The following is a 27458-nucleotide window of genomic DNA, read 5'->3' as shown; positions in this document are numbered from 1 at the left end:
GAAGAACATCATTCAGGTTTCAATGGAAGCTGACACTGAATGTTAATGGGGACACCATAATAAATTCCCGGCTATAAAAATGGTTGCATATATTTCCTGCATGGTACAGATAGAGCTACTATTACACACTTATGTGTTAAATGAATGTTTGCTCGGCACGCAGCATAAGAAGAATACTCCTCTTTCCTATAACATGACAGGTCTGATAGCTTTCCAGAAGAATTGTGGTAATTTGTAGGGCAGTTATTGAGTTCTATTAAGTACTTTGTCTTTGCCGACATCTGTAAAGTGAAGGGCTAAGATGTCCTTATTTTTTGGACATGTGCCCAGATGTGCAATTTAGGAAGAACGTTGGCTTAATCCTTTAATATGCTATGGCTGATGGAAAAGTCAAACTTTTTGCCCTAGGCATCAAACTAATATGTCTTTGGGAAAAAAGTAAAATTAAATAGATTGATTACCTGTTAAACCCTTACACCACAGATATTAGGTATAAATATTTCTAACGTGCAGCTAACATCTCTTCATCCAGACTCCCAGTTTAAATATATATCTCATATGACCTATACTGTTTTGTTAAAGGGACATTTTAGTCAAACAATGAAATGAACATGAGTGCCTTTTAGTTTGCCTTAGAGATATTTGAGAAATACAGAAACATTATGTTAAAACAAAGTAACAGCATGTGTGTGTGTATATATATAAACTGGTAACTATATATATATATATATATAAACTGGTAACTTTATTCATTTTTTTTTTTTTTAAAAACTATAAGCTAATAGGCACACAGAAGTACACATTTCTACAAGATCTAGCAGTCAGGCATATTTCATATTCAAGCTTCTATAGTAATGATTTAACCTCTTAGCAGGGCCGCCACTAGAAATTTTTGGGCCCCTGACTTAACCATTGATCAGCCCCCCCCCCTTTGACATGCAATTTTTGACCAAGTGACTAAAACGTATATGCACTTTATTCTTAAGTGTCTATTTAAACTTGGAAATGTTGTAAAGTTAGTAACATACAAACACACATACACTGAAACACACACACACACACACTCACACATAAGGATTCACATATAGACACTCTAGCAGTAGTGATGTCTCGAACCTAAAATTTTGCGTTCGCAAACGGCGAACGCGAACTTCGGCAAATGTTCACGAACTGGCGAACCGGGCAAACCGCCATTGACTTCAATGGACAGGCGAATTTTAAAACTCTTTCTGGCCGCAATAGTGATGGAAAAGTTGTTTCAAGGGGACTAACACCTGGACTGTGGCATGCCGGAGGGGGATCCATGGCAAAACTCCCATGGAAAATGACATAGTTGATGCAGAGTCTGGTTTTAAGCCATAAAGGGCATAAATCACCTAACATTCCTAAATTGTTTGGAATAACGTGCTTTAAAACATCAGGTATGATGTTGTATCGATCAGGTAGTGTAAGGGTTACGCCCACTTCACAGTGACAGACCAAACTCCCCATTTAACGCACCGCAAACAACCGCAAACAGTCCATTTGCACAACGATTAGATCGATAGATTTGATAGATACATAGATTACATAGATCAATAGATGCAATATACATTTGATAGATACCAATTACATAGATCAAAAGATGCAATATACATTTGATAGATACGAATTACTTAGATCAAAAGATGCAATTTACATTTGATAGATAGGAATTACATCAATAGATGCAATATACATTTGATAGATACGAATTACATAGATCAAAAGATGCAATATACATTTGATAGATATGAATTACATAGATCAATAGATGCAATATACTTTTGATAGATATGAATTCCATAGATCAATAGATCCAATATACATTTGATAGATACGAATTACATAGATCAATAGATGCAATATACATTTGATCAATACGAATTACAGAGATCAATAGATGCAATATACATTTGATAGATACGAATTGCATAGATCAATAGATGCAATATACATTTGATAGATACAAATTCCATAGATCAATAGATGCAATATACATTTGATAGATACGAATTGCATAGATCAATAGATGCAATATACATTTGATAGATGCAAATTGCATAGATCAATAGATGCAATAAACATTTGATAGATACGACTGATAGTTAGATAGATTTGATAGATAAATAGCTAATTTGAAAGATATATAATTTCCCAGACAGAGAATTACAAAGACGTGCGTCCTGGGACCCATGGTAAGGTTACTTCCTTTTGCACAATCGAGTATACCAGTTCTGACCCTGCATTCTGGCTGAACCTCTCTCTGCAAGAGAGATCTGTTACAGAGTCTGTGGGCCTCTATGCAAAGAGCTGGCCTGCCTGAAAGGAGCAGCAAGGCAGATCAAAAAATGCAATATACATTTGATAGGTACGAATAACATAGATCAAAAGATGCAATATACATTTGATCGATACGAATTACAGAGATCAATAGATGCAATATATATTTGATTGATACGATTGATAGTTATATAATTTCCCTGACAGAGTATAACAATAAAACATTTGGTGTGGGACCCATGGTAAGGTTACTTCCTTTTGCACAATCAAGTATACCAGTTGCAGAGGTTCTGACCCTACATTCTGGCTGCACCTCTCCCTGCAAGAGAGATCTGTTACAGAGTCTGTGGGCCTCTATGCAAAGAGCTGGCCTGCCTGAAAGGAGCAGCAAGGCAGATCAAAAGATGCAATATACATTTGATAGGTACGAATAACATAGATCAAAAGATGCAATATACATTTGATCGATACGAATTACAGAGATCAAAAGATGCAATATACATTTGATAGGTACGAATTACATAGATCAAAAGATGCAATATACATTTGATCAATACGAATTACAGAGATCAAAAGATGCAATATACATTTGATAGATACGAATTACATGGATCAAAAGATGCAATATACATTTGATAGGTACGAATAACATAGATCAAAAGAGGCAATATACATTTGATCAATACGAATTACAGAGATCAATAGATGCAATATATATTTGATTGATACGATTGATAGTTATATAATTTCTCTGACAGAGTATAACAATAAAACATGCGGTCTGGGACCCGTGGTGTGTTAAGCACTAAGTAGTACTATTCTTAGCAGTTTAATACCTGTTACTCCCCCTATCGGGGGAGGTCTATATGGCCTTGATTTTCGGAACAGGGAGATGGAAGAAGATGCTTTGTCTGTCCTCCTACTTTTGTCACAAAACAGTCCGGCCACGAGATTGATAGATTTCATAGATAGATCCATAGATTACATAGATCAATAGATGCAATATACATTTGATAGGTACGAATAACATAGATCAAAAGATGCAATATACATTTGATCGATACGAATGACAGAGATCAAAAGATGCAATATACATTTGATAGCAACGAATTACATGGATCAAAAGATGCAATATACATTTGATAGGTACGAATTACATAGATCAAAAGATGCAATATACATTTGATCGATACGAATTGCAGAGATCAAAAGATGCAATATACATTTGATAGATACGAATTACATGGATCAAAAGATGCAATATACATTTGATAGGTATGAATTACATCAATAGATGCAATATACATTTGATAGATACAAATTACATAGATCTAAAGATGCAATATACATTTGATAGATACGAATTACAGAGATCAATAGATGCAATATATATTTGATTGATACGATTGATAGTTTTATAATTTCCCTGACAGAGTATAACAATAAAACATGCGGGCTGTGACCCATGGTAAGGTTACTTCCTTTTGCACAATCGAGTACAGGTTGGGGTCCGGGATTGCCTTTTTGTGCTGTCTGATTCTTTCAGGTATACCAGTTGCAGAGGTTCTGACCCTGCATTCTGTTACAGAGTCTGTGGGCCTGTATGTAAAGAGCTGGCCTGCCTGAAAGGAGCAGCAAGGCAGAGGGATCGATTCCTGCCTATAAGAAACCAGAGGGCACGCTACCTTCTGGAAGTGTGCAGTGAGGCAGAGGGATCTATTCCTGCCTAGAAGCAGACAGGCAGAGGGGACGCTACCTGCCTGGGAGCCTACTGAGACCAGCCCAGCTGGGGGAGATACAGCCGCTGGCTTGACCCTGGTCTCAGCCACGATAGCCCTGGTCCCACTATTTGGAGGCATAGGGAGCTATTCCTGCCAAGAAGCAGCCTGGCAGGGGGATTTATTCCTGCCTAGAAGCAGACAGGCAGAGGGGACAATACCTGCCAATAAAGAGCTGCAGGGCAGAGAGGACGCTACCTGACTGGGAGTCCACTGAGACCAGCCCAGCTGGGGGAGATACACCTGCTGGCTTGACCCCGGTCTTAGCAACTATATCTCTGGTCCCACTATCCGGTGGCCACCCTTGGGTTTGGACAGAGTAAGGGAGACCCCCTAGTGGAGTACCGCTACATCCAGGAGATGGAAAAAGATGTTTGGACACCCAGTACAGGTCGTTCTCCTTCAGCCTTTTTATACTTGGGTCCCCGACCCTCAACAGGCACAACAGCATGAAACACCACATATGCCATCCTTTTGCACAATCGAGTACAGGTATGGCATTGATTTTAGGAACCCAGAGATAATTTTTAGGAACCGGGAGATGGAAAAAGATGCTTGGACACCCAGTACAGGTCGTTCTCCTTCAGCCTTTTTATACTTGGCTCCATGACCCTCAACAGGCACAACAGCATGAAACACCACATATGCCATCCTTTTGCACAATCGAGTACAGGTATGGCATCAATTTTAGGAACCCGGAGATAATTTTTAGGAACCGGGAGATGAAACAAATGCTTGGACACCCAGTACAGGTCGTTCTCCTTCAGCCTTTTTATACTTGGGTCCCCGACCCTCAACAGGCACAACAGCATGAAACACCACATATGTCATCCTTTTGCACAATTGAGTACAGGTATGTCATCGATTTTAGGAACCCGGAGATAATTTTTAGGAACCGGGAGATGGAAAAAGATGCTTGGACACCCAGTACAGGTCGTTCTCCTTCAGCCTTTTTATACTTGGGTCCCCGACCCTCAACAGGCACAACAGCATGAAACACCACATATGCCATCCTTTTGCACAATTAAGTACAGGTATGGCATCGATTGTAGGAACCCGGAGATAATTTTTAGGAACCGGGAGATGGAAAAAGATGCTCGGACACCCAGTACAGGTCGTTCTCCTTCAGCCTTTTTATACTTTGGTCCCCAACCCTCAACAGGCACAACAGCATGAAACACCACATATGCCATCCTTTTGAACAATCCAGTACAGGTATGGCATCGATTTTAGGAACCCGGAGATAATTTTTAGGAACCAGGAGATGGAAAAAGATGCTTGGACACCCAGTACAGGTTGTTCTCCTTCATTCTTTTTATACGAGGGTCCCTGACCCTCAACAGACACAACAGCATGAAACACCACATATGCCATCCTTTTGCACAATCGAGTACAGGTATGGCATCGATTTTAGGAACCCAGAGATAATTTTTAGGAACCAGGAGATGGAAAAAGATGCTTGGACACCCAGTACAGGTTGTTCTCCTTCATTCTTTTTATACGAGGGTCCCTGACCCTCAACAGGCACAACAGCATGAAATACCACATATGCCATCCTTTTGCACAATAGAGTACAGGAATGGCATCGATTTTAGGAACCCGGAGATCATTTTTAGGAACCGGTAGATGGAAAAAGATGCTTGGACACCCAGTACAGGTCGTTCTCCTTCAGCCTTTTTATACTTGGGTCCCCGACCCTCAACAGGCACAACAGCATGAAATACCACATATGCCATCGTTTTGCACAATAGAGTACAGGTATGGCATCGATTTTAGGAACCCGGAGATAATTTTTAGGAACCGGGAGATGGAAAAAGATGCTTGGACACCCAGTACAGGTCGTTCTCCTTCAGCCTTTTTATACTTGGGTCCCCGACCCTCAACAGGCACAACAGCATGAAATACCACATATGCCAACCTTTTGCACAATAGAGTACAGGTATGGCATCGATTTTAGGAACCCGGAGATAATTTTTAGGAACCGGGAGAGGGAAAAAGATGCTTGGACACCCAGTACAGGTCGTTCTCCTTCAGCCTTTTTATACTTGGGTCCCCGACCCTCAACAGGCACAACAGCATGAAATACCACATATGCCATCCTTTTGCACAATAGAGTACAGGTATGGCATCGATTTTAGGAACCCGGAGATAATTTTTAGGAACCAGAAGATGGAAAAAGATGCTTGGACACCCAGTACAGGTCGTTCTCCTTCAGCCTTTTTATACTTGGGTCCCTGACCCTCAACAGGCACAACAGCATGAAATACCACATATGCCATCCTTTTGCACAATAGAGTACAGGTATGGCATCGATTTTTGGAACCCGGGGATAATTTTTAGGAACCGGGAGATGGAAAAAGATGCTCAGACACCCAGTACAGGTCGTTCTCCTTCAGCCTTTTTATACTTGGGTCCCCGACCCTCAACAGGCACAACAGTATGAAATACCACATATGCCATCCTTTTGCACAATAGAGTACAGGTATGGCATCGATTTTAGGAACCCAGAGATAATTTTTAGGAACCGGGAGATGGAAAAAGATGCTTAGACACCCAGTACAGGTCGTTCTTCTTCAGCCTTTTTATACTTGGGTCCCCGACCCTCAACAGGCACAACAGCATGAAATACCACATATGCCATCCTTTTGCACAATAGAGTACAGGTATGGCATCAATTTTAGGAACCCGGGGATAATTTTTAGGAACCGGGAGATGGAAAAAGATGCTTGGACACCCAGTACAGGTCGTTCTCCTTCAGCCTTTTTATACTTGGGTCCCCAACCCTCAACAGGCACAACAGCATGAAATACCACATATGCCATCGTTTTGCACAATAGAGTACAGGTATGGCATTGATTTTAGGAACCCGGAAATCATTTTTAGGAACCGGGAGATGGAAAAAGATGCTTGGACACCCAGTACAGGTCGTTCTCCTTCAGCCTTTTTATACTTGGGTCCCCGACCCTCAACAGGCACAACAGCATGAAATACCACATATGCCAACCTTTTGCACAATAGAGTACAGGTATGGCATCGATTTTAGGAACCCGGAGATAATTTTTAGGAACCGGGAGAGGGAAAAAGATGCTTGGACACCCAGTACAGGTCGTTCTCCTTCAGCCTTTTTATACTTGGGTCCCCGACCCTCAACAGGCACAACAGCATGAAATACCACATATGCCATCCTTTTGCACAATAGAGTACAGGTATGGCATCGATTTTAGGAACCCGGAGATAATTTTTAGGAACCAGAAGATGGAAAAAGATGCTTGGACACCCAGTACAGGTCGTTCTCCTTCAGCCTTTTTATACTTGGGTCCCTGACCCTCAACAGGCACAACAGCATGAAATACCACATATGCCATCCTTTTGCACAATAGAGTACAGGTATGGCATCGATTTTTGGAACCCGGGGATAATTTTTAGGAACCGGGAGATGGAAAAAGATGCTCAGACACCCAGTACAGGTCGTTCTCCTTCAGCCTTTTTATACTTGGGTCCCCGACCCTCAACAGGCACAACAGTATGAAATACCACATATGCCATCCTTTTGCACAATAGAGTACAGGTATGGCATCGATTTTAGGAACCCAGAGATAATTTTTAGGAACCGGGAGATGGAAAAAGATGCTTAGACACCCAGTACAGGTCGTTCTTCTTCAGCCTTTTTATACTTGGGTCCCCGACCCTCAACAGGCACAACAGCATGAAATACCACATATGCCATCCTTTTGCACAATAGAGTACAGGTATGGCATCAATTTTAGGAACCCGGGGATAATTTTTAGGAACCGGGAGATGGAAAAAGATGCTTGGACACCCAGTACAGGTCGTTCTCCTTCAGCCTTTTTATACTTGGGTCCCCAACCCTCAACAGGCACAACAGCATGAAATACCACATATGCCATCGTTTTGCACAATAGAGTACAGGTATGGCATTGATTTTAGGAACCCGGAAATCATTTTTAGGAACCGGGAGATGGAAAAAGATGCTTGGACACCCAGTACAGGTCGTTCTCCTTCAGCCTTTTTATACTTGGGTCCCCGACCCTCAACAGGCACAACAGCATGAAACACCACATATGCCATACTTTTGCACAATCGAGTACAGGTATGGCATCGATTTTAGGAACCCGGAGATAATTTTTAGGAACCGGGAGATGGAAAAAGATGCTTGGACACCCAGTACAGGTCGTTCTCCTTCAGCCTTTTTATACTTGGGTCCCCGACCCTCAACAGGCACAACAGCATGAAACACCACATATGCCATCCTTTTGCACAATCAAGTACAGGTATGGCATCGATTGTAGGAACCCGGAGATAATTTTTAGGAACCGGGAGATGGAAAAAGATGCTCGGACACCCAGTACAGGTCGTTCTCCTTCAGCCTTTTTAAACTTGGGTCCCCGACCCTCAACAGGCACAACAGCATGAAATACCACATATGCCATCCTTTTGCACAATAGAGTACAGGTATGGCATCGATTTTAGGAACCCGGAGATCATTTTTAGGAACCGGTAGATGGAAAAAGATGCTTGGACACCCAGTACAGGTCGTTCTCCTTCAGCCTTTTTATACTTGGGTCCCCGACCCTCAACAGGCACAACAGCATGAAATACCACATATGCCATCGTTTTGCACAATAGAGTACAGGTATGGCATCGATTTTAGGAACCCGGAGATAATTTTTAGGAACCGGGAGATGGAAAAAGATGCTTGGACACCCAGTACAGGTCGTTCTCCTTCAGCCTTTTAATACTTGGGTCCCCGACCCTCAACAGGCACAACAGCATGAAATACCACATATGCCAACCTTTTGCACAATAGAGTACAGGTATGGCATCGATTTTAGGAACCCGGAGATAATTTTTAGGAACCGGGAGAGGGAAAAAGATGCTTGGACACCCAGTACAGGTCGTTCTCCTTCAGCCTTTTTATACTTGGGTCCCCGACCCTCAACAGGCACAACAGCATGAAATACCACATATGCCATCCTTTTGCAGAATAGAGTACAGGTATGGCATCGATTTTTGGAACCCGGGGATAATTTTTAGGAACCGGGAGATGGAAAAAGATGCTCGGACACCCAGTACAGGTCGTTCTCCTTCAGCCTTTTTATACTTGGGTCCCCGACCCTCAACAGGCACAACAGTATGAAATACCACATATGCCATCCTTTTGCACAATAGAGTACAGGTATGGCATCGATTTTAGGAACCCAGAGATAATTTTTAGGAACCGGGAGATGGAAAAAGATGCTTAGACACCCAGTACAGGTCGTTCTTCTTCAGCCTTTTTATACTTGGGTCCCCGACCCTCAACAGGCACAACAGCATGAAATACCACATATGCCATCCTTTTGCACAATAGAGTACAGGTATGGCATCAATTTTAGGAACCCGGGGATAATTTTTAGGAACCGGGAGATGGAAAAAGATGCTTGGACACCCAGTACAGGTCGTTCTCCTTAATTCTTTTTATACGAGGGTCCCCGACCCTCAACAGACACAACAGCATGAAACACCACATATGCCATCCTTTTGCACAATCGAGTACAGGTATGGCATCGATTTTAGGAACCCGGAGATAATTTTTAGGAACCGGGAGATGGAAAAAGATGCTTGGACACCCAGTAGAGGTTGTTCTCATTCAGCCTTTTTATACAAGGGTCCCCGACCCTCAACAGACACAACAACATGAAACACCACATATGCCATCCTTTTGCACAATCGAGTACAGGTATGGCATCGATTTTAGGAACCCGGAGATCATTTTTTGGAATTGGTAGATGGAAAAAGATGCTTGGACACCCAGTACAGGTCGTTCTCCTTCAGCCTTTTTATACAAGAGTCCCCGACCCTCAACAGAAACAACAGCATAAAACACCACATATGCCATCCTTTTGAACAATCCAGTACAGGTATGGCATCAATTTTAGGAACCCGGAGATCATTTTTAGGAACCGGGAGATGGAAAAAGATGCTTGGTCGGTCCTCCTACTTCAAATTTGGGGCACTGCGCGTGCAATGTACTGTGCCACCAGATATGAGTGGTGTGTTAAGTAGTACTATTCTTAACAGTTTAATCACTGTTATGTGCCTTTTTTTTTGTTTGGGTTTTGTAGCCACAGTGCAGCACCAGAGGCCAGAAAATTTAGGCATGTAAAACTGCCTGAAAAATTAGGTATTGTTGCAGCCGCTGCTGTAGGAAAATTGATGTTTGTTTGACAGTTAGAAAGTGCCCTAAAACATTGCGGCTTGAACCCTAGTTGGTGGCAGGTAAGTCACGCAAGTCATCCGCCATTCGAAGATAAAATACAGCAGCGTGTGTACCATTTGTAGCCCAAGGCAGCTCATCTCATCAGGCCTTTTTTACTCTAATGTATCGCCCAATGTCAGTCCCTTCAGGATCCATCTCTCATTCATTTTAATAAAGGTGAGATAATCAAGACTTTTTTGACCTAGGCGACTTCTCTTCTCTTTAGGAACCGGGAGATGGAAAAAGATGCTTGGATACCCAGTACAGGTCGTTTTCCTTCAGCCTTTTTATACTTGGGTCCCTGACCCTCAACAGGCACAACAGCATGAAATACCACATATGCCATCCTTTTGCACAATAGAGTACAGGTATGGCATCGATTTTAGGAACCCGGGGATAATTTTTAGGAACCGGGAGATGGAAAAAGATGCTCGGACACCCAGTACAGGTCGTTCTCCTTCAGCCTTTTTATACTTGGGTCCCCGACCCTCAACAGGCACAACAGTATGAAATACCACATATGCCATCCTTTTGCACAATAGAGTACAGGTATGGCATCGATTTTAGGAACCCAGAGATAATTTTTAGGAACCGGGAGATAGAAAAGATGCTTGGACACCCAGTACAGGTCGTTCTCCTTCAGCCTTTTTATACTTGGGTCCCCGACCCTCAACAGGCACAACAGCATGAAATACCACATATGCCATCCTTTTGCACAATAGAGTACAGGTATGGCATCAATTTTAGGAACCCGGGGATAATTTTTAGGAACCGGGAGATGGAAAAAGATGCTTGGACACCCAGTACAGGTCGTTCTCCTTCAGCCTTTTTATACTTGGGTCCCCAACCCTCAACAGGCACAACAGCATGAAATACCACATATGCCATCGTTTTGCACAATAGAGTACAGGTATGGCATCGATTTTAGGAACCCGGAGATAATTTTTAGGAACCGGGAGATGGAAAAAGATGCTTGGACACCCAGTACAGGTCGTTCTCCTTCAGCCTTTTTATACTTGGGTCCCCGACCCTCAACAGGCACAACAGCATGAAACACCACATATGCCATTCTTTTGCACAATCGATTACAGGTATGGCATCGATTTTAGGAACCCGGAGATAATTTTTAGGAACCGGGAGATGGAAAAAGATACTTGGACACCCAGTACAGGTCGTTCTCCTTCAGCCTTTTTATACGAGAGTCCCCGACCCTCAACAGAAACAACAGCTTGAAACACCACATATGCCATCCTTTTGAACAATCCAGTACAGGTATAACATCGATTTTAGGAACCCGGAGATAATTTTTAGGAACCAGGAGATGGAAAAAGATGCTTGGACACCCAGTACAGGTTGTTCTCCTTCATTCTTTTTATACGAGGCTCCCCGACCCTCAACAGACACAACAGCATGAAACACCACATATGCCATCCTTTTGCACAATCGAGTACAGGTATGGCATCGATTTTTGGAACCCGGGGATAATTTTTAGGAACCGGGAGATGGAAAAAGATGCTCGAACACCCAGTACAGGTCGTTCTCCTTCAGCCTTTTTATACTTGGGTCCCCGACCCTCAACAGGCACAACAGCATGAAACACCACATATGCCATACTTTTGCACAATCGAGTTCAGGTATGGCATCGATTTTAGGAACCCGGAGATCATTTTTAGGAACCGGGAGAGGGAAAAAGATGCTTGGACACCCAGTACAGGTCGTTCTCCTTCAGCCTTTTTATACTTGGGTCCCCGACCCTCAACAGGCACAACAGCATGAAATACCACATATGCCATCCTTTTGCACAATAGAGTACAGGTATGGCATCAATTTTTGGAACCCGGGGATAATTTTTAGGAACCGGGAGATGGAAAAAGATGCTCGGACACCTAGTACAGGTCGTTCTCCTTCAGCCTTTTTATACTTGGGTCCCCGACCCTCAACAGGCACAACAGTATGAAATACCACATATGCCATCCTTTTGCACAATAGAGTACAGGTATGGCATCGATTTTAGGAACCCAGAGATAATTTTTAGGAACCGGGAGATGGAAAAAGATGCTTAGACACCCAGTACAGGTCGTTCTTCTTCAGCCTTTTTATACTTGGGTCCCCGACCCTCAACAGGCACAACAGCATGAAATACCACATATGCCATCCTTTTGCACAATAGAGTACAGGTATGGCATCCATTTTAGGAACCCGGGGATAATTTTTAGGAACCGGGAGATGGAAAAAGATGCTTGGACACCCAGTACAGGTCGTTCTCCTTAATTCTTTTTATACGAGGGTCCCCGACCCTCAACAGACACAACAGCATGAAACACCACATATGCCATCCTTTTGCACAATCGAGTACAGGTATGGCATCGATTTTAGGAACCCGGAGATAATTTTTAGGAACCGGGAGATGGAAAAAGATGCTTGGACACCCAGTAGAGGTTGTTCTCCTTCAGCCTTTTTATACAAGGGTCCCCGACCCTCAACAGACACAACAACATGAAACACCACATATGCCATCCTTTTGCACAATCGAGTACAGGTATGGCATCGATTTTAGGAACCCGGAGATCATTTTTAGGAACCGGTAGATGGAAAAAGATGCTTGGACACCCAGTACAGGTCGTTCTCCTTCAGCCTTTTTATACAAGAGTCCCCGACCCTCAACAGAAACAACAGCATGAAACACCACATATGCCATCCTTTTGAACAATCCAGTACAGGTATGGCATCAATTTTAGGAACCCGGAGATAATTTTTAGGAACCGGGAGATGGAAAAAGATGCTTGGTCGGTCCTCCTACTTCAAATTTGGGGCACTGCGCGTGCAATGTACTGTGCCACCAGATATGAGTGGTGTGTTAAGTAGTACTATTCTTAACAGTTTAATCACTGTTATGTGCCTTTTTTTTGTTTGGGTTTTGTAGCCACAGTGCAGCACCAGAGGCCAGAAAATTTAGGCATGTAAAACTGCCTGAAAAATTAGGTATTGTTACAGCCGCTGCTGTAGGAAAATTGATGTTTGTTTGACAGTTAGAAAGTGCCCTAAAACATTGCGGCTTGAACCCTAGTTGGTGGCGGGTAAGTCACGCAAGTCATCCGCCATTCGAAGATAAAATACAGCAGCGTGTGTACCATTTGTAGCCCAAGGCAGCTCATCTCATCAGGCCTTTTTTACTCTAATGTATCGCCCAATGTCAGTCCCTTCAGGATCCATCTCTCATTCATTTTAATAAAGGTGAGATAATCAAGACTTTTTTGACCTAGGCGACTTCTCTTCTCTTTAGGAACCGGGAGATGGAAAAAGATGCTTGGATACCCAGTACAGGTCGTTTGCCTTCAGCCTTTTTATACTTGGGTCCCTGACCCTCAACAGGCACAACAGCATGAAATACCACATATGCCATCCTTTTGCACAATAGAGTACAGGTATGGCATCGATTTTAGGAACCCGGGGATAATTTTTAGGAACCGGGAGATGGAAAAAGATGCTCGGACACCCAGTACAGGTCGTTCTCCTTCAGCCTTTTTATACTTGGGTCCCCGACCCTCAACAGGCACAACAGTATGAAATACCACATATGCCATCCTTTTGCACAATAGAGTACAGGTATGGCATCGATTTTAGGAACCCAGAGATCATTTTTAGGAACCGGGAGATAGAAAAGATGCTTGGACACCCAGTACAGGTCGTTCTCCTTCAGCCTTTTTATACTTGGGTCCCCGACCCTCAACAGGCACAACAGCATGAAATACCACATATGCCATCCTTTTGCACAATAGAGTACAGGTATGGCATCAATTTTAGGAACCCGGGGATAATTTTTAGGAACCGGGAGATGGAAAAAGATGCTTGGACACCCAGTACAGGTCGTTCTCCTTCAGCCTTTTTATACTTGGGTCCCCAACCCTCAACAGGCACAACAGCATGAAATACCACATATGCCATCGTTTTGCACAATAGAGTACAGGTATGGCATAGATTTTAGGAACCCGGAGATAATTTTTAGGAACCGGGAGATGGAAAAAGATGCTTGGACACCCAGTACAGGTCGTTCTCCTTCAGCCTTTTTATACTTGGGTCCCCGACCCTCAACAGGCACAACAGCATGAAACACCACATATGCCATACTTTTGCACAATCGATTACAGGTATGGCATCGATTTTAGGAACCCGGAGATAATTTTTAGGAACCGGGAGATGGAAAAAGATACTTGGACACCCAGTACAGGTCGTTCTCCTTCAGCCTTTTTATACGAGAGTCCCCGACCCTCAACAGAAACAACAGCATGAAACACCACATATGCCATCCTTTTGAACAATCTAGTACAGGTATGGCATCGATTTTAGGAACCCGGAGATAATTTTTAGGAACCAGAAGATGGAAAAAGATGCTTGGACACCCAGTACAGGTTGTTCTCCTTCATTCTTTTTATACGAGGCTCCCCGACCCTCAACAGACACAACAGCATGAAACACCACATATGCCATCCTTTTGCACAATCGAGTACAGGTATGGCATCGATTTTTGGAACCTGGGGACAATTTTTAGGAACCGGGAGATGGAAAAAGATGCTCGAACACCCAGTACAGGTCGTTCTCCTTCAGCCTTTTTATACTTGGGTCCCCGACCCTCAACAGGCACAACAGTATGAAATACCACATATGCCATCCTTTTGCACAATAGAGTACAGGTATGGCATCGCTTTTAGGAACCCAGAGATAATTTTTAGGAACCGGGAGATGGAAAAAGATGCTTGGACACCCAGTACAGGTCGTTCTCCTTCAGCCTTTTTATACTTGGGTCCCCGACCTTCAACAGGCACAACAGCATGAAATACCACATATGCCAACCTTTTGCACAATAGAGTACAGGTATGGCATCGATTTTAGGAACCCAGAGATAATTTTTAGGAACCGGGAGAGGAAAAAAGATGCTTGGACACCCAGTACAGGTCGTTCTCCTTCAGCCTTTTTATACTTGGGTCCCCGACCCTCAACAGGCACAACAGCATGAAATACCACATATGCCATCCTTTTGCACAATAGAGTACCGGTATGGCATCGATTTTAGGAACCCGGAGATAATTTTTAGGAACCAGAAGATGGAAAAAGATGCTTGGACACCCAGTACAGGTCGTTCTCCTTCAGCCTTTTTATACTTGGGTCCCTGACCCTCAACAGGCACAACAACATGAAATACCACATATGCCATCCTTTTGCACAATAGAGTACAGGTATGGCATCGATTTTTGGAACCCGGGGATAATTTTTAGGAACCGGGAGATGGAAAAAGATGCTCGGACACCCAGTACAGGTCGTTCTCCTTCAGCCTTTTTATACTTGGGTCCCCGACCCTCAACAGGCACAACAGTATGAAATACCACATATGCCATCCTTTTGCACAATAGAGTACAGGTATGGCATCGATTTTAGGAACCCAGAGATAATTTTTAGGAACCGGGAGATGGAAAAAGATGCTTAGACACCCAGTACAGGTCGTTCTTCTTCAGCCTTTTTATACTTGGGTCCCCGACCCTCAACAGGCACAACAGCATGAAATACCACATATGCCATCCTTTTGCACAATAGAGTACAGGTATGGCATCAATTTTAGGAACCCGGGGATAATTTTTAGGAACCGGGAGATGGAAAAAGATGCTTGGACACCCAGTACAGGTCGTTCTCCTTCAGCCTTTTTATACTTGGGTCCCCGACCCTCAACAGGCACAACAGCATGAAACACCACATATGCCATACTTTTGCACAATCGAGTACAGGTATGGCATCGATTTTAGGAACCCGGAGATAATTTTTAGGAATCGGGAGATGGAAAAAGATGCTTGGACACCCAGTACAGGTCGTTCTCCTTCAGCCTTTTTATACTTGGGTCCCCGACCCTCAACAGGCACAACAGCATGAAACACCACATATGCCATCCTTTTGAACAATCAAGTACAGGTATGGCATTGATTGTAGGAACCCGGAGATAATTTTTAGGAACCGGGAGATGGAAAAAGATGCTCGGACACCCAGTACAGGTCGTTCTCCTTCAGCGTTTTTAAACTTGGGTCCCCGACCCTCAACAGGCACAACAGCATGAAATACCACATATGCCATCCTTTTGCACAATAGAGTACAGGTATGGCATCGATTTTAGGAACCCGGAGATCATTTTTAGGAACCGGTAGATGGAAAAAGATGCTTGGACACCCAGTAAAGGTCGTTCTCCTTCAGCCTTTTTATACTTGGGTCCCCGACCCTCAACAGGCACAACAGCATGAAATACCACATATGCCATCGTTTTGCACAATAGAGTACAGGTATGGCATTGATTTTAGGAACCCGGAGATAATTTTTAGGAACCGGGAGATGGAAAAAGATGCTTGGACACCCAGTACAGGTCGTTCTCCTTCAGCCTTTTTATACTTGGGTCCCCGACCCTCAACAGGCACAACAGCATGAAATACCACATATGCCAACCTTTTGCACAATAGAGTACAGGTATGGCATCGATTTTAGGAACCTGGAGATAATTTTTAGGAACCGGGAGAGGGAAAAAGATGCTTGGACACCCAGTACAGGTCGTTCTCCTTCAGCCTTTTTATACTTGGCTCCCTGACCCTCAACAGGCACAACAGTATGAAATACCACATATGCCATCCTTTTGCACAATAGAGTACAGGTATGGCATCGATTTTAGGAACCCAGAGATAATTTTTAGGAACCGGGAGATGGAAAAAGATGCTTGGACACCCAGTACAAGTTGTTCTCCTTCATTCTTTTTATACGAGGCTCCCCGACCCTCAACAGACACAACAGCATGAAACACCACATATGCTATCCTTTTGCACAATCGAGTACAGGTATGGCATCGATTTTTGGAACCCGGGGATAATTTTTAGGAACCGGGAGATGGAAAAAGATGCTCGGACACCCAGTACAGGTCGTTCTCCTTCAGCCTTTTTATACTTGGCTCCCTGACCCTCAACAGGCACAACAGTATGAAATACCACATATGCCATCCTTTTGCACAATAGAGTACAGGTATGGCATCGATTTTAGGAACCCAGAGATAATTTTTAGGAACCGGGAGATGGAAAAAGATGCTTGGACACCCAGTACAAGTTGTTCTCCTTCATTCTTTTTATACGAGGCTCCCCGACCCTCAACAGACACAACAGCATGAAACACCACATATGCTATCCTTTTGCACAATCGAGTACAGGTATGGCATCGATTTTTGGAACCCGGGGATAATTTTTAGGAACCGGAAGATGGAAAAAGATGCTCGGACACCCAGTACAGGTCGTTCTCCTTCAGCCTTTTTATACTTGGGTCCCCGACCCTCAACAGGCACAACAGTATGAAATACCACATATGCCATCCTTTTGCACAATAGAGTACAGGTATGGCATCGATTTTAGGAACCCAGAGATAATTTTTAGGAACCGGGAGATGGAAAAAGATGCTTGGACACCCAGTACAGGTCGTTCTCCTTCAGCCTTTTTATACTTGGGTCCCCGACCCTCAACAGGCACAACAGCATGAAATACCACATATGCCAACCTTTTGCACAATAGAGTACAGGTATGGCATCGATTTTAGGAACCCGGAGATAATTTTTAGGAACCGGGAGAGGGAAAAAGATGCTTGGACACCCAGTACAGGTCGTTCTCCTTCAGCCTTTTTATACTTGGGTCCCCGACCCTCAACAGGCACAACAGTATGAAATACCACATATGCCATCCTTTTGCACAATAGAGTACAGGTATGGCATCGATTTTAGGAACCCAGAGATAATTTTTAGGAACCGGGAGATGGAAAAAGATGCTTGGACACCCAGTACAGGTCGTTCTCCTTCAGCCTTTTTATACTTGGGTCCCCGACCCTCAACAGGCACAACAGCATGAAATACCACATATGCCAACCTTTTGCACAATAGAGTACAGGTATGGCATCGATTTTAGGAACCCGGAGATAATTTTTAGGAACCGGGAGAGGGAAAAAGATGCTTGGACACCCAGTACAGGTCGTTCTCCTTCAGCCTTTTTATACTTGGGTCCCCGACCCTCAACAGGCACAACAGCATGAAATACCACATATGCCAACCTTTTGCACAATAGAGTACAGGTATGGCATCGATTTTAGGAACCCGGAGATAATTTTTAGGAACCGGGAGATGGAAAAAGATGCTTGGACACCCAGTACAGGTCGTTCTCCTTCAGCCTTTTTATACTTGGGTCCCCGACCCTCAACAGGCACAACAGTATGAAATACCACATATGCCATCCTTTTGCACAATAGAGTACAGGTATGGCATCAATTTTAGGAACCCGGAGATAATTTTTAGGAACCAGAAGATGGAAAAAGATGCTTGGACACCCAGTACAGGTCGTTCTCCTTCAGCCTTTTTATACTTGGGTCCCTGACCCTCAACAGGCACAACAGCATGAAATACCACATATGCCATCCTTTTGCACAATAGAGTACAGGTATGGCATCGATTTTTGGAACCCGGGGATAATTTTTAGGAACCGGGAGATGGAAAAAGATGCTCGGACACCCAGTACAGGTCGTTCTCCTTCAGCCTTTTTATACTTGGGTCCCCGACCCTCAACAGGCACAACAGTATGAAATACCACATATGCCATCTTTTTGCACAATAGAGTACAGGTATGGCATCGATTTTAGGAACCCAGAGATAATTTTTAGGAACCGGGAGATGGAAAAAGATGCTTAGACACCCAGTACAGGTCGTTCTTCTTCAGCCTTTTTATACTTGGGTCCCCGACCCTCAACAGGCACAACAGCATGAAATACCACATATGCCATCCTTTTGCACAATAGAGTACAGGTATGGCATCAATTTTAGGAACCCGGGGATAATTTTTAGGAACCGGGAGATGGAAAAAGATGCTTGGACACCCAGTACAGGTCGTTCTCCTTCAGCCTTTTTATACTTGGGTCCCCAACCCTCAACAGGCACAACAGCATGAAATACCACATATGCCATCGTTTTGCACAATAGAGTACAGGTATGGCATTGATTTTAGGAACCCGGAGATCATTTTTAGGAACCGGGAGATGGAAAAAGATGCTTGGACACCCAGTACAGGTCGTTCTCCTTCAGCCTTTTTATACTTGGGTCCCCGACCCTCAACAGGCACAACAGCATGAAACACCACATATGCCATACTTTTGCACAATCGAGTTCAGGTATGGCATCGATTTTAGGAACCCGGAGATAATTTTTAGGAACCGGGAGATGGAAAAAGATGCTTGGACACCCAGTACAGGTCGTTCTCCTTCAGCCTTTTTATACTTGGGTCCCCGACCCTCAACAGGCACAACAGCATGAAACACCACATATGCCATCCTTTTGCACAATCAAGTACAGGTATGGCATCGATTGTAGGAACCCGGAGATAATTTTTAGGAACCGGGAGATGGAAAAAGATGCTCGGACACCCAGTACAGGTCGTTCTCCTTCAGCCTTTTTAAACTTGGGTCCCCGACCCTCAACAGGCACAACAGCATGAAATACCACATATGCCATCCTTTTGCACAATAGAGTATAGGTATGGCATCGATTTTAGGAACCCGGAGATCATTTTTAGGAACCGGTAGATGGAAAAAGATGCTTGGACACCCTGTACAGGTCGTTCTCCTTCAGCCTTTTTATACTTGGGTCCCCGACCCTCAACAGGCACAACAGCATGAAATACCACATATGCCATCGTTTTGCACAATAGAGTACAGGTATGGCATCGATTTTAGGAACCCGGAGATAATTTTTAGGAACCGGGAGATGGAAAAAGATGCTTGGACACCCAGTACAGGTCGTTCTCCTTCAGCCTTTATATACTTGGGTCCCCGACCCTCAACAGGCACAACAGCATGAAATACCACATATGCCAACCTTTTGCACAATAGAGTACAGGTATGGCATCGATTTTAGGAACCCGGAGATAATTTTTAGGAACCGGGAGAGGGAAAAAGATGCTTGGACACCCAGTACAGGTCGTTCTCCTTCAGCCTTTTTATACTTGGGTCCCCGACCCTCAACAGGCACAACAGCATGAAATACCACATATGCCATCCTTTTGCACAATAGAGTACAGGTATGGCATCGATTTTTGGAACCCGGGGATAATTTTTAGGAACCGGGAGAGGGAAAAAGATGCTCGGACACCCAGTACAGGTCGTTCTCCTTCAGCCTTTTTATACTTGGGTCCCCGACCCTCAACAGGCACAACAGTATGAAATACCACATATGCCATCCTTTTGCACAATAGAGTACAGGTATGGCATTGATTTTAGGAACCCAGAGATAATTTTTAGGAACCGGGAGATGGAAAAAGATGCTTAGACACCCAGTACAGGTCGTTCTTCTTCAGCCTTTTTATACTTGGGTCCCCGACCCTCAACAGGCACAACAGCATGAAATACCACATATGCCATCCTTTTGCACAATAGAGTACAGGTATTGCATCAATTTTAGGAACCCGGGGATAATTTTTAGGAACCGGGAGATGGAAAAAGATGCTTGGACACCCAGTACAGGTCGTTCTCCTTCAGCCTTTTTATACGAGAGTCCCCGACCCTCAACAGAAACAACAGCATGAAACACCACATATGCCATCCTTTTGAACAATCCAGTACAGGTATGGCATCGATTTTAGGAACCCGGAGATAATTTTTAGGAACCAGGAGATGGAAAAAGATGCTTGGACACCCAGTACAGGTCGTTCTCCTTAATTCTTTTTATACGAGGGTCCACAACCCTCAACAGACACAACAGCATGAAACACCACATATGCCATCCTTTTGCACAATCGAGTACAGGTATGGCATCGATTTTAGGAACCCGGAGATAATTTTTAGGAACCGGGAGATGGAAAAAGATGCTTGGACACCCAGTAGAGGTTGTTCTCCTTCAGCCTTTTTATACAAGGGTCCCCGACCCTCAACAGACACAACAACATGAAACACCACATATGCCATCCTTTTGCACAATCGAGTACAGGTATGGCATCAATTTTAGGAACCCGGAGATAATTTTTAGGAACCGGTAGATGGAAAAAGATGCTTGGACACCCAGTACAGGTCGTTCTCCTTCAGCCTTTTTATACAAGAGTCCCCGACCCTCAACAGAAACAACAGCATGAAACACCACATATGCCATCCTTTTGAACAATCCAGTACAGGTATGGCATCAATTTTAGGAACCCGGAGATAATTTTTAGGAACCGGGAGATGGAAAAAGATGCTTGGTCGGTCCTCCTACTTCAAATTTGGGCACTGCGCGTGCAATGTACTGTGCCACCAGATATGAGTGGTGTGTTAAGTAGTACTATTCTTAACAGTTATATCACTGTTATGTGCCTTTTTTTTTGTTTGGGTTTTAATAAAGGTGAGATAATCAAGACTTTTTTGACCTAGGCGACTTCTCTTCTCTTTAGGAACCGGGAGATGGAAAAAGATTCTTGGACACCCAGTACAGGTCGTTTTCCTTCAGCCTTTTTATACTTGGGTCCCTGACCCTCAACAGGCACAACAGCATGAAATACCACATATGCCATCCTTTTGCACAATAGAGTACAGGTATGGCATCGATTTTAGGAACCCGGGGATAATTTTTAGGAACCGGGAGATGGAAAAAGATGCTCGGACACCCAGTACAGGTCGTTCTCCTTCAGCCTTTTTATACTTGGGTCCCCGACCCTCAACAGGCACAACAGTATGAAATACCACATATGCCATCCTTTTGCACAATAGAGTACAGGTATGGCATCGATTTTAGGAACCCAGAGATAATTTTTAGGAACCGGGAGATGGAAAAAGATGCTTGGACACCCAGTACAGGTCGTTCTCCTTCAGCCTTTTTATACTTGGGTCCCCGACCCTCAACAGGCACAACAGCATGAAATACCACATATGCCATCCTTTTGCACAATAGAGTACAGGTATGGCATCAATTTTAGGAACCCGGGGATAATTTTTAGGAACCGGGAGATGGAAAAAGATGCTTGGACACCCAGTACAGGTCGTTCTCCTTCAGCCTTTTTATACTTGGGTCCCCAACCCTCAACAGGCACAACAGCATGAAACACCACATATGCCATCCTTTTGAACAATCCAGTACAGGTATGGCATCGATTTTAGGAACCCGGAGATAATTTTTAGGAACCAGGAGATGGAAAAAGATGCTTGGACACCCAGTACAGGTTGTTCTCCTTCATTCTTTTTATACGAGGGTCCCTGACCCTCAACAGACACAACAGCATGAAACACCACATATGCCATCCTTTTGCACAATCGAGTACAGGTATGGCATCGATTTTAGGAACCCAGAGATAATTTTTAGGAACCAGGAGATGGAAAAAGATGCTTGGACACCCAGTACAGGTCGTTCTCCTTCATCCTTTTTATACGAGGGTCCACGAACCTCAACAGACAAAACAGCATGAAACACCACATATGCCATCCTTTTGCACAATCGAGTACAGGTATGGCATCGATTTTAGGAACCCAGAGATAATTTTTAGGAACCGGGAGATGGAAAAAGATGCTTGGACACCCAGTACAGGTTGTTCTCCTTCAGCCTTTTTATACAAGGGTCCCCGACCCTCAACAGACACAACAGCATGAAACACCACATATGCCATCCTTTTGCACAATCGAGTACAGGTATGGCATCAATTTTAGGAACCCAGAGATAATTTTTAGGAACCGGGAGATGGAAAAAGATGCTTGGTCGGTCCTCCTACTTCAAATTTGGGGCACTGCGCGTGCAATGTACTGTGCCACCAGATATGAGTGGTGTGTTAAGTAGTACTATTCTTAACAGTTTAATCACTGTTATGTGCCTTTTTTTATGGGGGGGGGGGGTTTGTAGCCACAGTGCAGCACCAGAGGCCAGAAAAATTAGGCATGTAAAACTGCCTGAAAAATTAGGTATTGTTGCAGCCGCTGCTGTAGGAAAATTGATGTTTGTTTGACAGTTAGAAAGTGCCCTAAAACATTGCGGCTTGAACCCTAGTTGGTGGCGGGTAAGTCACACAAGTCATCCGCCATTCGAAGATAAAATACAGCAGCGTGTGTACCATTTGTAGCCCAAGGCAGCTCATCTCATCAGGCCTTTTTTACTCTAATGTATCGCCCAATGTCAGTCCCTTCAGGATCCATCCCTCAATGATTTTAATAAAGGTGAGATAATCAAGACTTTTTTGACCTAGGCGACTTCTCTTCTCAGTGACAATACCTCCTGCTGCACTGAAGGTCCTTTCTGACAGGACACTTGAAGCGGGGCAGGCCAGAAGTTCGATTGCAAATTGGGATAGCTCAGGCCACAGGTCAAGCCTGAGAAAACAGTTAGGCAAACAGAGCCAAATATTTTGGCGCTTACGGTCCTGGAACTTCTGTGGAGATGAAAAAGCCGTTTTTTCTCCTTTGAGCTGAAGGAGAGATGATTCAGGCTGTTAGCTCAGTGTTGCGAGTTCCTCCTTCCGGGTTCAAGGGTGATCAGTTGCTGCCTGTGACAGGTAATGGATGTCCGTGGATCGCATCAAAGAGGAACTGAAAGTAGAAAGAATGGGACAGGCGCAGCCTGACTCAAGTGAAATACAATTTATTTGAACAGTAAGTGCACAAGACAAATGGCTACTTACAAACATAAAAACATTCAAAGCATGTGTGTAAGCAAATTCCAAGGTGAAGACTGCTGCAAGAATCCACACTGTACTTGTTGAAAACACCTTCCAAATGGTGTCAGTGGATGCAGTGTTAATGCAGATAGTCATAAAATGGGATAAAAATGTCTCTACGTGTTTCGTCTGGGTTCGCCCAGACTTTGTCAAGAGTGATTCTGTTCTGTGCTCCAACCGGCTTATAAAGGAGCTGATGCAGGTGAGGTCAAGCCTGCACACCCAGTAGTCAAGGGTTCCATCGCTCCTCAGAGTGTTGAGATCCACAGTTAATGCTAGGTAGTCTGCTACCTGTCGATTGAGTCTTTCTCTGAGGCTGGATCCCAAAGGGCTGTGACGATGCATAGGAGTTAAAAAGGTCTGCATGTCCTCCATCAACAATATGTCTGGAAAGCGTCCTGTCATTGCCGGCGTGGTCGTGGGAGGAGGAGGATGATTACTTTCATCTCTTCCCCTGTTAGATTCCCGTTGTACTGTGACATCACCCTTATACGCTGTGTAAAGCATACTTTTTAATTTATTTTGGAACTGCTCCATCCTTTCCGACTTGCGTGAATTCTGTAACATTTCAGTAACTTTATGCTTATACCGGGGGTCTAGTAGCGTGGACACCCAGTACAGGTCGTTCTCCTTCAGCTTTTTTATACGAGGGTCCCTCAACAGGCACGACAGCATGAAAGACCCCATTTGCACAAGGTTGGATGCTGAGCTAATCATGTCCCGTTCCTCGTCCTCACTGATCTCACTGAAGGTATCTTCTTCCTCCCAGCCACGTACAACACCACGGGTACCAGTTAGGTGACAACAACGAGCACCCTGGGATGCCTGTTGTGCTTGGTCTTCCTCCTCCTCCTCAAAGCCACATTCCTCCTCTGACTCCTCTTCCTCACAATCCTCTTCCTGCGTTGCCGCTGGTCCAGCAAGCGATGCTGATAAGGCTGTTTCTGGTGGTGATGGAGACCACAACTCTTCCTCTTCACGCTCATCTATGGCCTGATCCAGGACTCTTTGCAGGGCACGCTCCAGGAAGAAAACAAATGGTATGATGTTGCTGATGGTGCCTTCGGTGCGACTGACTAGGTTTGTCAACTGCTCAAAAGGACGCATAAGCCTACATACATTGCGCATGAGCGTCCAGTAATGTGGCAAAAAAATCCCCAGCTCCCCAAAGGCTGTCCTAGCACCCCGGTCATACAAATACTCATTAACAGCTTTTTCTTGTTGTAGCAGGCGGTCGAACATTAGGAATGTTGAATTCCACCGTGTCGGGCTGTCGCAAATCAAGAGCCTCACTGGCAGGTTGTTTCGATGCTGGATATCGGGCAAGTGCGCCATGGCCGTGTAGGAACGCCTGAAATGGCCACACACCTTCCTGCCCTGCTTCAGGACATCCTGTAAGCCTGGGTACTTATGCACAAAGCAATGTACAATCAGATTACACATATGTGCCATGCATGGCACATGTGTCAACTTGCCCAATTTCAATGCCGCCACCAAATTACTTCCATTGTCAGAAACAACTTTGCCAATCTCCAGTTGGTGCGGAGTCAGCCACTGATCCACCTGTGCGTTCAGGGCGGACAGGAGTGCTGGTGCGGTGTGACTCTCAACTTTCAGGCAAGTCAACCCCAAGACGGCGTGACACTGCCATATCCGGGATGTTGAATAGTACCTGGGGAGCTGGGGGGGTGCCGTTGATGTGTAGCAAGACGCAGCAGCAGAAGAGGACTTAGCCGATGAAGAGGTTATGGAAGAGGATGGAGTAGGAGGAGTAGAGGAGGTAGCAGCAGGCCTGCCTGCAAGTTGTGGCGGTGTCACCAACTCCTCTGCAGAGCCACGCATTCCATGCTTGTCAGCCGTCAGCAGGTTTACCCAATGCGCAGTGTAGGTGATATACCTGCCCTGACCATGCTTTGCAGACCAGCTATCAGTGGTCAGATGGACCCTTGCCCCAACGCTGTGTGCCAGACATGCCATTACTTCCTTTCGCACAATTGAGTACAGGTTGGGGGGTTGCCTTTTGTGAAAAGAAATTTCGGCCGGGTACCTTCCACTGCGGTGTCCCAATAGATCCAAATTTTTTGAACGCCTCAGACTCCACCAGCTTGTATGGTAAAAGCTGGCGGGCTAAGAGTTCAGACAAGCCAGCTGTCAGACGCTGGGCAAGGGGGTGACTTTGGGAAATTGGCTTCTTACACTCAAACATGTCCTTGACAGACACCTGACTGTGGGCAGATTACCAGGAACTGCTACGTAAGAGAGACTGAGTGGCGGATGGTTGAGAGGGGGCAAGGAGAACAGCAGTGGTTGACGTGGCTGAAGATGCTGGACCAGGAGGAGGATGGCGGCTTTGAGTTTGTGTGCTGCTTCTACTTCTATTTTTTTTTAAATTTACACTAATGTTCCCTTAGGCCCTTACACAGGCTGGCACTAGTGGCACGCTGGCCTGGCAACTAAAATTAAATAACAATAGCAGACTGATGTAAAAGGTTTTTTTATTTTAAATTTACACTAATGTTCCCTTAGGCCCTTACACAGGCTGGCACTAGTGGCACGCTGGCCTGGCAACTAAATAACAATAGCAGACTGATGTAAAAGTTTTTTTTTTTAAATTTACACTAATGTTCCCTTAGGCCCTTACACAGGCTGGCACTAGTGGCACGCTGGCCTGGCAACTAAAATTAAATAACAATAGCAGACTGATGTAAAAGTTTTTTTTTTTTAATTTACACTAATGTTCCCTTAGGCCCTTACACAGGCTGGCACTAGTGGCACGCTGGCCTGGCAACTAAAATTAAATAACAATAGCAGACTGATGTAAAAGGTTTTTTTTAAAATTTACACTAATGTTCCCTTAGGCCCTTACACAGGCTGGCACTAGTGGCACGCTGGCCTGGCAACTAAAATTAAATAACAATAGCAGACTGATGTAAAAGGTTTTTTTATTTTAAATTTACACTAATGTTCCCTTAGGCCCTTACACAGGCTGGTACTAGTGGCACGCTGGCCTGGCAACTAAAATTAAATAATAATAGCAGACTGATGTAAAAGTTTTGTTTTTTTTAAATTTACACTAATGTTCCCTTAGGCCCTTACACAGGCTGGCACTAGTGGCACGCTGGCCTGGCAACTAAAATTAAATAATAATAGCAGACTGATGTAAAAGGTTTTTTTATTTTAAATTTACACTAATGTTCCCTTAGGCCCTTACACAGGCTGGCACTATTGCCACGCTGGCCTGGCAACTAAAATTAAATAACAATAGCAGACTGATGTAAAAGTTTTTTTTTTTTTTATTTACACTAATGTTCCCTTAGGCCCTTACACAGGCTGGCACTAGTGGCACGCTGGCCTGGCAACTAAAATTAAATAACAATAGCAGACTGATGTAAAAGGTTTTTTTTTTTTTTTAAA

This window comes from Bombina bombina, chromosome 1 (assembly GCF_027579735.1).
Source record: "Bombina bombina isolate aBomBom1 chromosome 1, aBomBom1.pri, whole genome shotgun sequence".
NCBI classification, from domain to species: Eukaryota; Metazoa; Chordata; class Amphibia; order Anura; family Bombinatoridae; genus Bombina; species Bombina bombina.
Note: the sequence above shows the minus strand (reverse complement) of the source record.